The sequence below is a fragment of the Capsicum annuum genome, chromosome 5 (genome assembly GCF_002878395.1).
Source record: "Capsicum annuum cultivar UCD-10X-F1 chromosome 5, UCD10Xv1.1, whole genome shotgun sequence".
Taxonomy (NCBI): Eukaryota; Viridiplantae; Streptophyta; class Magnoliopsida; order Solanales; family Solanaceae; genus Capsicum; species Capsicum annuum.
In genome coordinates this window covers 164,033,874-164,046,033 of record NC_061115.1, presented here as the reverse complement: position 1 = coordinate 164,046,033, position 12,160 = coordinate 164,033,874, and positions in this window count along the sequence as shown.

Sequence of the window (12,160 nt, the reverse complement as noted above, 5' to 3'; positions counted from 1 at the left end):
AAGGATTATAATCTATTTATGTATTAGTTAACATGTATATTGTTGTTGTTATGATACATCATTATTTATGTATATGATTTAAGGATTATAAACATATTTACGTATCAGATTAATACAAGTTATGCACTACATTAATCTGCAAAATGTATTTGTACCGCTATTAAAAAAACTTATACATTATATCTGTGTATCGAAACAATGTTAAGTAATTATAATCTGCTAAATTTATTTACCATATACATTAGTCACTAATCTGATACATACCTATAAAATGTATAGGAGTAAATTACCTGCTCTAATTACATATCTGATACATAACAAGTATCACATTGTCATGTATATGATTATATTATCTTCTGCAGTTATGATGTTATTTAACAATAAATTATACATTATATGTCTGTTTTATTAAAAAATGCTAAATAATTAAAATATGTTGAATTTTCAACCTTATACATCAAAGATTATTCTGATACAATACATGTTATCATTTTTATACACTGCATTACTAGATTTTATTTTTATATAGTTTGACGTAAGCAATGTTGAAAGTAATTTTCTTTTTTCAGCTATGTCCTGTAATGTTGTAATGAGGATTGCAAGTGAATCATGAAAGCATTTAGTTTGAACAAATAAGTGATTTTATGATTCGAAAGTCCATGTTGAACATACATGTTGAATGAGTAATAGGGTTCTAAAAAATTTGTTGGCTACAATAGCTTTTGTAAGTGATTTTACAACACTGATGTTAGTTAATTATAAGAGAATACACTTAACATGAGACATAAATGAAGAAATGAAAATTGCTTATGGAGTTGATATTAATTATATTAAGGCCTGATGAGTTAAGGAGAATGTTATAGAGATGTTTAGAGGTGGACTAACTGATGGATACAGAAATATATGAAGATACATTCATAGCTAAACATCGTGTATCCTAATTCTCATATTAGGATGCATAAATCAGTGAAAAATAAATTTATGTATTTGTTTATTGCCTTACATTCAATAATAAATAATTTTGAGTTTTGTAAACCTGTAGTCATGATTGACGAGGCTCATTTGAGTGGACCGTACAAAGAAAATTTTCTTTTGATGAGCACACTGAATCGTACAGAGAGTAGAACTGTTATTGTTTTAATGATATGTTCTCAAAATATTTAATGACATTATCTTGTGATGTGTTGTATATTTTAATTATACATTAAAATAGTTGAAAAATATTATTCTTAAAAATAAATTTGATTTTTTCTGATTTAGATTGTATCTTGTCAACAATATATGGGATTGTAGATTCAGAGAATGATTGTTCATGGATATGATTTTTTCAACAGTTTAGCTATGTATTTGAAGAAAGAGAGAATATGTGTGTTGCAGCAAATCGCAACAAAAGCATCATCAAAACTGTAAGCATTATGTATCCTAATGTCTCCTATCTTGCATACATTGACATCTTTGAAAGAATGTTTGCACTTACTTTTGGAAAAGCAAGATCAAACTTAGTGACTTATGCTATTTTATGGGGAAAGCTTATAGAAAAAATAATTTTGATTATCTTATGGCAAAGGTGGGTAAGGTGGATCATAGGCTAAAGGATTACCTAGACAAAGATGGTTATAAAAAATGGTCTAGATCTCATGCATCAGTAAACAGAGGTAGGATGATGACTCTAATATTGCTGAATATATAAATGATTGTTGGTAGATGATATAATCGAAATGGTCTCCGAATTGCTAGAGAAAATACTTACTGGTTAAGTGACACTTGATGACTTCTTGAGGGCTATCAGAAGGCATCCATTGGATGATTATGATGGCCAAGGATACTTAAGGGATATTAGAGAGGCCGATGGAAGACCAAACAGGGCTAGAAAGGCCCCAAAAGAGGAGATACACCCCATCCGTTTTGGAGGTGAGCCCAACCCGCTCTAGATCCACTAAAGCGGGTCAAAACAACCCACTATACCCTTGGAATGTGCCCCATATGATATAATAACCTAGGATAAACTATAAATAGGACTTATTTCATTTTAGTAAGTAGTTTATGTTGAATTATGAATTTGAACACATGAGAGAGTGTGAGGCAAGCATGGATTCGCTTGTGTTTATCTTTTGCTTAGAAACGTGGGTTACTTGGGAATTGATTCCCTTGAGGTCTACGTAGGATTTAGGTGCTTTGTTCGATTTAATTGATTAAGGGTTTAGGGTTTGATACACCCTTTATTTGCTTTCAATTCCTTACATTGTGTCTATTTTATTGCTTCTCTATCTATCTTTAGGTTTTGTATTCGTATCGTAGTTTAGTTTTCAGCTCCATACTTTTTTCGTGTATCATTTGGTATCAGAACTGAGCAGAATCATTTCCACGATTCTAGTCTCAGGTTTTGCTATCTTGAAAATCAACAAAAAAGAGTCAAAATCAAAAATCCCCCAAAAAAGAACTATTCATGTTTTAGTCCTAGGTCAAAATTTTAGTTATTGATTTTGTGTTTTTCTTGTATTTATTCTATTAGATTTGTGTTTTCTAACACTATAGGAGTCTAGGATTCAAATTTGAGCTTAACCGGAGTCCATTTGAGTGAGATACCATTATTGATATCTTGAACTTGAAGAAGGTGAAGACAAATGAAAATCTAGAAAAATTGGTTATGAATTTGGACAAAAGACGTGTGGAATGTGTTTATAAGGTTGAAAAGAGCATCAGGCCAAAATTTTATCGCATTTCGATCATTGTTTCAAGAGTTAGAGCATTTTGATGTTTTGGTGTTCTTGAGTGTTCTTGAAGAAGATTTATATCTTTATATTGAATTCTTATCAAAAGGTGGTGTTTGATTCAAAAAGAAGAAATACAAGTGTGGAAAAAGTTTTTGTGCAAAAGCATAAAAGAAGATTCCACAACAGAGTACAAAGAGGGGACTATTTAGAGGACAATTTTTGCCAAACATAAAGGGAGAGGCGGCCAATCTGCCTTGCATCTGCTCCCAAGGTGCGCCTGGTCTGCCCTTGACCTGTGGCCACACCTCAAAGTAGTATCCAAGGTCCCAATATGGGCCCAAGGTGCCTTGTACCTATGTCCCAACTGCTGGAGCAGGCTGCCCAATGCAGATCAACCATAGCCAACGCAAATCATCACCTTTTGACGTGAATCAACTTCAACAACACTAATCCAAGTTTTTCAACGCTTTCCAACATCAATTCAAGTCTTAAAACACATCTCAACACCTTTAAAACTCCATTTCTTAAGGTTTGTTTCTTAGTTTCCATTTCTTGATTCTTAAATCTCTTCTTTGATTCTTAACTACTCATCAACTAGTAACTTATCTACTAAGTTGATTGATAGTTCTTGAGTCTTTTTCTTTCATCGTCTTACTTTTTCTTTCAAAATTTTATCTTTTGAATTCATTGTTAGTTCTTGACTTAAGTCCGTACATATTTTCTTTGAGTTGTTTCAAATAAGGATCTATTCCAACCTCAAGCCACAATTGGCACCAAGCTATCTCGTTGGAGTACAAACGAGCTATCAACACTTGCGACGCCAATTAAGAGATGAACTAAAGGTGGAAACTTTGAGAGCTTGTGAGGTTGATTTCTTAACCTTTAACGTGTTTGTTGTTTTTGTCTTGTTTTAGTATTCCTTTTATATATATACCATGGCATCGGGAGAAGGTTCCTCAAGAGCTTCGGGAGAGATAAATATGAAAACTTTAATGGCGGCCATAATGAGTTTGAAACAAGATGTAAATAAAAGAATGGAAAGAATGGAAAGTTCACTCTCAAGAAGGATGGACACCTTGGAAGTCCGTCTAAACTCCACCATATCCACTCCTCAAAACTATCATCCTTCCTCTAGTGGACTTGCTCTCAATACCTCCACTACTATAACTCCAGAAACACTTCACCAAATGTTCAATCCACCTAGGCAAGTATATGAACCCATCATCCAAGCCACTACTTACCCAAATAACCGAAATCCTATTCGTCCCCTATAAACTTAATTCAATCAATTCCATCAGGAAGCTCCATAAAACCTAAACCAACCACCTCAAATCTCGGCTAACCTAAATCAACCAATCCAAATTGAGAATAAGGGAGGTGAGAAACCTTATGGAAGAGATGAAGAGTTCGATAAAGTAGATCTCTTTGCAAAATTTATATGAACTAGAAGATAAGATCATGGGGAAGGACATAGAGGACGAGGAGAAAGATTTGGTCTGGTTCCACATGGAAGAGAAAACTTGGGAAACCGTCCCCGAGTACAAGAAGATCATCAATGGGATCAAGAAGGTAATACGGGTCGAGACACGGGTCTTAACTCAATCAAGATCACTCTTCCTACCTTTAAAGGAACTAGTGATCCATCTATCTACCTTGATTGGGAGATACAATGTAATAGGATCTTCCAAAAGAATGAGTTAACCGGACACAAGAAAGCCGCCCATGCAATTGCTCGAATTGAAGGGTATGTTTCTACTAGGTGGGAGACAAAAAGAGTTCAAAAGAAAGAAATGGTAATCCCGACCTTCCAGATTGGGATGAATTAAAGGCACTCATAAGAGAGAGGTATATTATGGAAACATTCAAGCAAGAGCAATTAACAAGGCTCTACAATTTGAGATAAGGAGGTAGAGGTAGGGAAGACTATTATAAGGAGTTTCAAAACTTGATTCTTCATCTTGAGATTGTTGAAACCCCAAATCATTGTTTGGATCGGTTCAAAGATGGTTTAGATTATGAAGTTTCTTCTCAACTATTTGTCCACAAGTTTGACCAAATAGAAGATCTTGTTGAAGCGGCCATTGAGGCTAAAAGGAACAACAATGCCAAGAAGTCCTTCAATAAAGGTTATAATTATTCTACTTCCTATGGATGGAGCAAGAACAAAGATTTCAAAAAGCCTATTGATAAGGGAATCCAAAGGTATCCACCAAGGAGTGAAAGTAATCCATTTTCTAATCCCAATTCTAAAGGTATTACTTGCTTTAAATGTCAAGGTTGGGGTCATAAGGCTAGTGAATGCCTCAACCGAAGGAACATAGTATTGGTGGAGGATAATCCTTAATTTTTTGGAGATATAGTGAAAAAAAATAATGGTGGTGAGGAAATCGCTTAAGAAGATAATGACCTTGGAAGTGAAAGAAAATTAGCGGAAGTGGAAGGGGACTTTAATGAACCTTGTGGATTGATGATAAAAGTTCTCAATGAAAATGTTTTGCCCAAAGAAAGAGAGGTCTTGAATATTAGCCTCATGATGTAGAGGGATATGAATGGTGAAGATGAGGAGCTTTGAGATCAAGAAGGAGAGTTTAGTAAAAAACACAAGCCCATGTTATTCACTACATTTGGCACTAGCATTGTGCTAACTTCCAAGTTGATGCATAAGAGAATAAGTCCACATGGTGAAAGTTTAGAAGGCAAAAGAACAAGCTCAAGCCTTTGCTCCAAAGGTATGTACCTACCCCCTCCTATTTCTAGTTCCCTTGGAATGATGATGACATTTGCCCTAGAGTAGACGATGTTACAAAGATATTTGACTTAAAATCCTACCTAGATGGTGTTGATGTCTCTTGGAATGACTTAAATATGCATAAAATATATGGCTCTTTCTTGGAAGGTTGTTCGAATAAAAGGAATGTGAGGTGCTTAAGTTGTTTGTTCTTACCGTCATATAATCTTATTCTTGGTAACACCTTAAGTAATCATAACTCTTGTCATTCCATTTTCTTCATTTGTGAGCAAAACCATGTTCGTGCTAAGTATGTCTTATTTGTAAACATGATTTTTTATGAATGGAAGGGTAATCTAAACCCTAATGATTCCTTCACTATACCCTTAGTTGTTCCAACAAGTGATGATTTATTTGGTAACATTGTTAATGGAACCAACTTAGGAGAATTTGTTGATGCTTATCATAGACAACTCTTTTGCACTTTAAATGTTGACTTCTCTTCTATTGTCTTGAAGGATGTTTGGTTATATGTGAAATGGGTGTCTCCTTGGCATGGATGTTTTAATTTTAACCCAAGTGTTAACTCTTGTGCCTCAAGGAAATATTGTTTGTGTTTTCTTCTCTTATGTTTAAAGGTTTTAGATTCGAGGATAAATCTTCTTCAAGAAGGAGAGAATGATACAATCGAAATAGCCTCCGGATTGCTAGAGAGGATGCTTATGGGTCAAGTGACACTTGATGACTTCTTAAGGGCTATCAAAAGGCATCCATTGGATGATTTTGATGACCAAGGATACTAGAGGAACATTAGAGAGGCTGATGGAATACCAAACGGGGCTAGAAAGCCCCCAAAAGAGGAGATGCGCCCAACCCGCTCTAGATCCGCTAGAGCGGGTCAAAACAGCCCACTATACCCTTGGGATGTGCCCCATGTGTGCCCCATATGCTCAAGAAAGTTCCTAATGGGCTTCTATGTGTTTGTGTTTCCTAAATAGGGCACTTTTGGGCCCATATGATGTAATAACCTAGCATAGACTATAAATAGAAATTTTTTTCATTTTAGTAAGTAGTTTATGTTGAATTATGAATTTTAACACTTTTGAGAGTGTGAGGAAAGTGTGAATTTGCTTGTGTTGATCTTTTGTTTAGAAACGTGGGTTGCTTGGGAATCGATTCCCTTGAGGTCTTTGTAAGATTTAGGTACCTTGTTCAGTTTAATTGATTGAGGGTTTAGGGTTTGATAAAACCTTTATTTGCTTTCAATTCCTTGCATTATGTCTATCTTATTGATTCTCTATCTATCTTTATTTTTTGTATTCGTATCGTACTTTAGTTTTTGATTTCGTACTCTGTTCGTGTATCAATAGAGGTGCATGAACTACCTATATGATGACTCTAATATTGCTGAATGTATAAATGATTGTTGGTAGAGGTGCAGGAACTACCTATCTTAGAATTTCTAGAATAAGTAAGAATATTATTTGGGTCTTGAAAATGTAAATATCAAGAAATAACGTCATATACAAAGACGATGTTAGGAAAAAAGTTCGAGGAAATTCTAACTCTTAATGGTGTGAAATCTTCTCGGATGATAGTATGTTCTAAAATATACTTATAGTATTTATCTCTTTATTAATATTTATTTATTTTGACATTTTTATTAAATCTAGATTCATTAATGTTTCATATATTTTGTTGGTTGTATGTTTGTCAGGTTAAGACTTCTTTAAACTATGTTAACTTTGTATATGAATCTGGTAGAAGGTACATTGTCAACCTTAAGAGTAAAACCTGCAACTTTTGACGGTTTCAACTTGATGAGATATCATTTCTTTAAGCAATTGCAGTTTTAAAGAGTAAAAATGTAGATGACATAAGTTCATACTACTCTAATTACTATAAGCTTGGATACGAACCCCATAAGAGTTGCCTATGTATCTCAATAAGATGAGAATCAGATTCACATAGTTTGTGAAGGTAGGGAATAAAATGTATACATAAGAATGGATCAATGTATTGAAGAAAGTGCAAGATAGAGATAGTGACTAAATATAAACATATATACAAAAGTAATGCAAAGGTATAGATAAACTCAGAGTAATGCTTGATAAGTTCGATATTGGATGACATATTTGGTGAAAGAGTGACTCTTGATTGTTTCTAGGGAGAATTATTGTTGCGGTGTCTTAATTTTTTATGGGGATCATTTATTGTGGTGATTGTCTCCCATTTGTTTTAGTGGAAGACATGTTGTGGCCTCTCGATTTTTTTTGAGGACTCCTTTTATTTTGTTACTTACTGAGATGCCTTTATATGAATTAATGTAATCATCTTTACCTATTGATGGGGACATTTTTTTTCTTGTAGAAATATGAGAAATAAGTGAAAATATGAAAGTCATGAAAAATGATAGAATGAAAAAGTGTAATCGTTCGGTCATGACTCCCCTAATTTGTTTGTCCCACTATATATTAATGCCTTGAGGAATCCGATGTACCATGTTTAGTCTATGAATCATTATCCTGCAAAAATAAGAGAAGAGAGTGTAAGAGTTGTTCTCAAATTAAAAAAATTAAGAGCGATAGAGTTAGGACCTATGGCCAAGTGATGCGTTTGAAATGGGAGACCAGTGTGGTTATCCTATGAGTTTTAGAGATGATGTGGTTCGTCCTACATTCAAAGAAAACTTTTTAATTATAAGGAAGGATTTTTGCTTTTATGGACTTGAGACCTTTTTATCCATCATTTGTTGTATGATGCTCCCTGATATGTGCCCTATAAGAAAACAAGTTGACTTATGTTGAGTCTTTAGTTTGAGAAAGTAGAAGTGATTCATCGTATTTTCATGATGTAGATATATAGTTTAAGGATATAAGGCTGTCAAAACAACTAAAATATATAGGTCCTAGGTTATCTGGGTGACTTAAATGTGAATGCCCTTGACTGATGGGGTAGATAAAATATAAAGGTCCTTGACTGGCGGGTAAACTGAAACATAAAGGCCCTCGATTAGCGAGCAACTAAATATAAAGGCCCTCAATTGGCAGGTAAATTAAAATATAAAGGTTGTCAACTGTGGAGAAGCTAAAATATAAAAGGCCCTTGACTGGTAGGGCAACTAAAATGTGAAAAGCCCTCAACTGAAGGGGCAACTGGACTATAAAAGTGGAGGTACGAGGAAAGACTTATGACTTAGATTTTGAGATTAAAGTCAAATGGATATGGAGATCAAACTGAAACTGATATTCTTGAATTTTAGATGTAAGAAGATTGGTCGACTATTTTAAAGATTTTTAAGAGCATCATTGGACAATTCCAAAATTTACCCCAATTTGTAGTTCTAGAAAAATTATTTTGAAATAGTAGAAAGATAGAACCCTTATGTAGGATTGCTATGTATCTCATCAATATGTATCGAGATAAGAATAAAGTCGGAATGTAGATCAGGAAACTTGCGGATTTGTTTATGATATGTATGATTGTCCTGAATGATGGCCGGTCATGAAAATAGTGTGAAAAATGAGTCAGAGGGAACTGTTTGTAGACACGAAGCATTGAAATCACTCCCATTAGACGATCTAGAGGATTGATGTCAGAGCTTTGATGCTAATTCGGTATGTTGACAAGATTGAGAAGGTCGGACATTGAAGAAACTTTGGCATTACTTCTCCACTTGGCAGGATTGTTATGGTTAAAAGTTGTTGAACCCTTGCTTTTGAAAGTGAGGATTGATATGTGATAAATTTAATGGTTTACGAAGTTTAGAAGAAGAAAGCTTGTTATTCTCGAATCGAAATTGGGTGAAAATTTTGAGGTAGGCCAATTTAGCACTAATGTCATTAAAATTTGGATTTGAGGGGTTATTGACTACGGCTCCTATAAGACATTTAAAAATTGCCCTAGTTTGAATATAGGATAAATTATTTTGAAAAAATGAAGAGGCCGAACCCTGATATAGGGTTTTCTACATATCTTGTCATGGTAAGAATCAGGTCAAAATATAGTTAAGATGGATACGTAGTTATTAGTGGTTGTATGATTATTATGGATTGTTGGTGGTATTGAAAATAAAGTGTGGTGTGAATGAGAGCTCGAATCCAAAAATATGTTCTAAGAATGAAAAAATGTATAGGAATGTGTTAGTTGTTCTTGGAAAAAAGTGGTAGAATCCAAAAACATAATTGTAAGGATCAGAAATGGGTGTGAAATGATTGTGAAAATGGTTGTAGAGACTGAAAATGAGTGCGAGGAATTATAAATGTTCTAAGCTCAACATAAGTCAACTAAAATTATCAGACAAAATGGACAATGTAGAACATGACATGTAAAGTATATGTGTAAAGCTAAAAATTGTGCAATGTATGCAAAAATGCGTAATATATGATGAACAAATAACATGTATCAAATAAATAACATGAAACAAATAAAGATAGAAATTATCTAGATGAAGTGATGATCAAAATCATTCATACACGTCTTAAGGATTCTAAGAATAATTTCACCTATGTTGATAGAGAATATTTAGGCAATAATGAGAAGGTGCATAGTTGTCTAAATGCCCCCACTTTGAAACTAAGAAATTTTAAATAAATTTTGGAGAAGTGTAATGCATAACTTGCGTGTTCAGAGTGTGATAGTGTATAATTAATGCTCCATAGAATCATGATTATAATTAAATAAAGTGAAAATAATGTGTAGAAGTTTTCAGAATATACAAATACAATGTATTAAACAAATAGTGAATCAAAGAATTGATAAGACTGCAAAATTTATTTGAGAAAATAATGTAAAGAATTTATAAGAGAAACATAGACAATTCACACAATAACATGAAACAAATAAAGAATCAATGAATTATATAATTTGAAAAATATAAAAATACCTACCTCAATTGACAAACTGAGTCTATCATTGTTAGAACCTACTTCATCTCCAACAGAGTCGACATTCTGTCATGCCCTATTTTTACTAAACAAAGCACGACTTATGGACTCTAAAAGAATAGATTTTGTACAGATTCACCACCTAATTTTAAGAAAAAATATAATAAAACCTATTTGATTATTAACATGTTTAACTTGTGTTTTAATCTTCGAAAATAAGTTTAGATCTTAGTAAGGGTTCAAATTATTCCTAAGGGAGGGAATTAGGCATCCTTCAGAATCCACAAATATGGTATTCAACTAAACTGAATTTATCAAAAGAAGAAAATAAAAAATTATTTTTAAAGTATAAATATATAAAATATATATTAAAATATAATATAAAATTTTATGTGTGAAGAATATGTATCAATTACATAAGTAAAACATATTATCATAAAATATGTGTATAGAAGTATGTAAAGATGTATAAGAGATATAAAAATTTTGTAATAAAACATATGAAATAGAAAAATGTTCAAGTTGTGGATATGGCCAGAATCAACAAGATCCAACCTAATTGTGCTAGGGTGAAAGTTCAAGTTGATTTAGCAGATAAATTACCCCATTATGTAGAAATTGAAGTGATTAACAACACCACTAAGGAATCTAGGATCCAAACTGTCAAAATTTAATATGATATGCTTCCTAAATATTGTTATAATTGTAAGTTACAAGGAAACGAGGAAATGGAATGCAACAGCTTACATCCTAAGTTAATAACTCATGAACAACAATAGAATTCAGAGGTGGAAAGAAGAAACTCAAGGAAAAAAAGATGACATACCAGTGCAAAGGAGATATGCCAATGGAAAAGTGGTGCTTGCAAAATGGAATCCAACTAACAGAAGGTTTAAGATTGAAAAACGAACCAATGAGTTTTTAGATATTGATGCGAAGTTGAATAAAGAAGAAAATAGGAAAGGAGGGATTTAGGATAATAGTGATGTCAGTACCCAAATTTTCTTTACATCCTTCAGCAACATGAGAAAGACAACAAATAACAATCAGGAACATATAGAAAAGCACCAAAGTAATAGTTACACATAAGCTGATAACAACATAATTGGGAAGGAAAATTGTTTAGAGGAGGAAAAACTGAAATCTTATAGTAATGACAAGAGAAAGGAAAGCACAAAATGTGACACAATTTTTCAAAATGAAAATATACAATTTATAGATAGAAATAAAGCAACAAAAAAGGAACATGCTGTAACAATATTCAAGGAATAAGAAAATACAGACTTGAATAAAAAAAAGATCCATCTGATAGTACCAGACAATTGTAGCTCAGCAGTAGTAATATAATAGTCTTAAAGATGTAATAACAATAACTAAGGCAGAATATATTGAAATCAGTGAGAATAAGGAAGTGGAAGTGCCTGTTGACATGTAGTCTCATGAAATCCAAATAGCTCTTGCTAAAAAAACTTTTCATGAAGCACTCCAAGTTGATGAATCAGAATACAAGGGTACATATAAGCCTACAATAAAAAAAATCAAAAGTTCTGAGTTTAAATAGTGCAAGAAAAATATTGGTATTTGTTCATGGATCACAATCTAGTTTGATGATTAGATAGAACAGTAACATGGCACTGATAGCAAAGAGGAATTCACCTAATAGTGCACTGCATGGTTTGGTTTCTCACCCCAAAACTGAAGATATAGAGATAGAGAGAGAAGAGATAAATGAAACAATACTAGAGTATAAAAAAAAACTAATAGTCAAGAAAATCTCAGTCAAGTAATGAAAGATGCTGGATTATCACCACAAGCAATTATAAAAGGTAAAA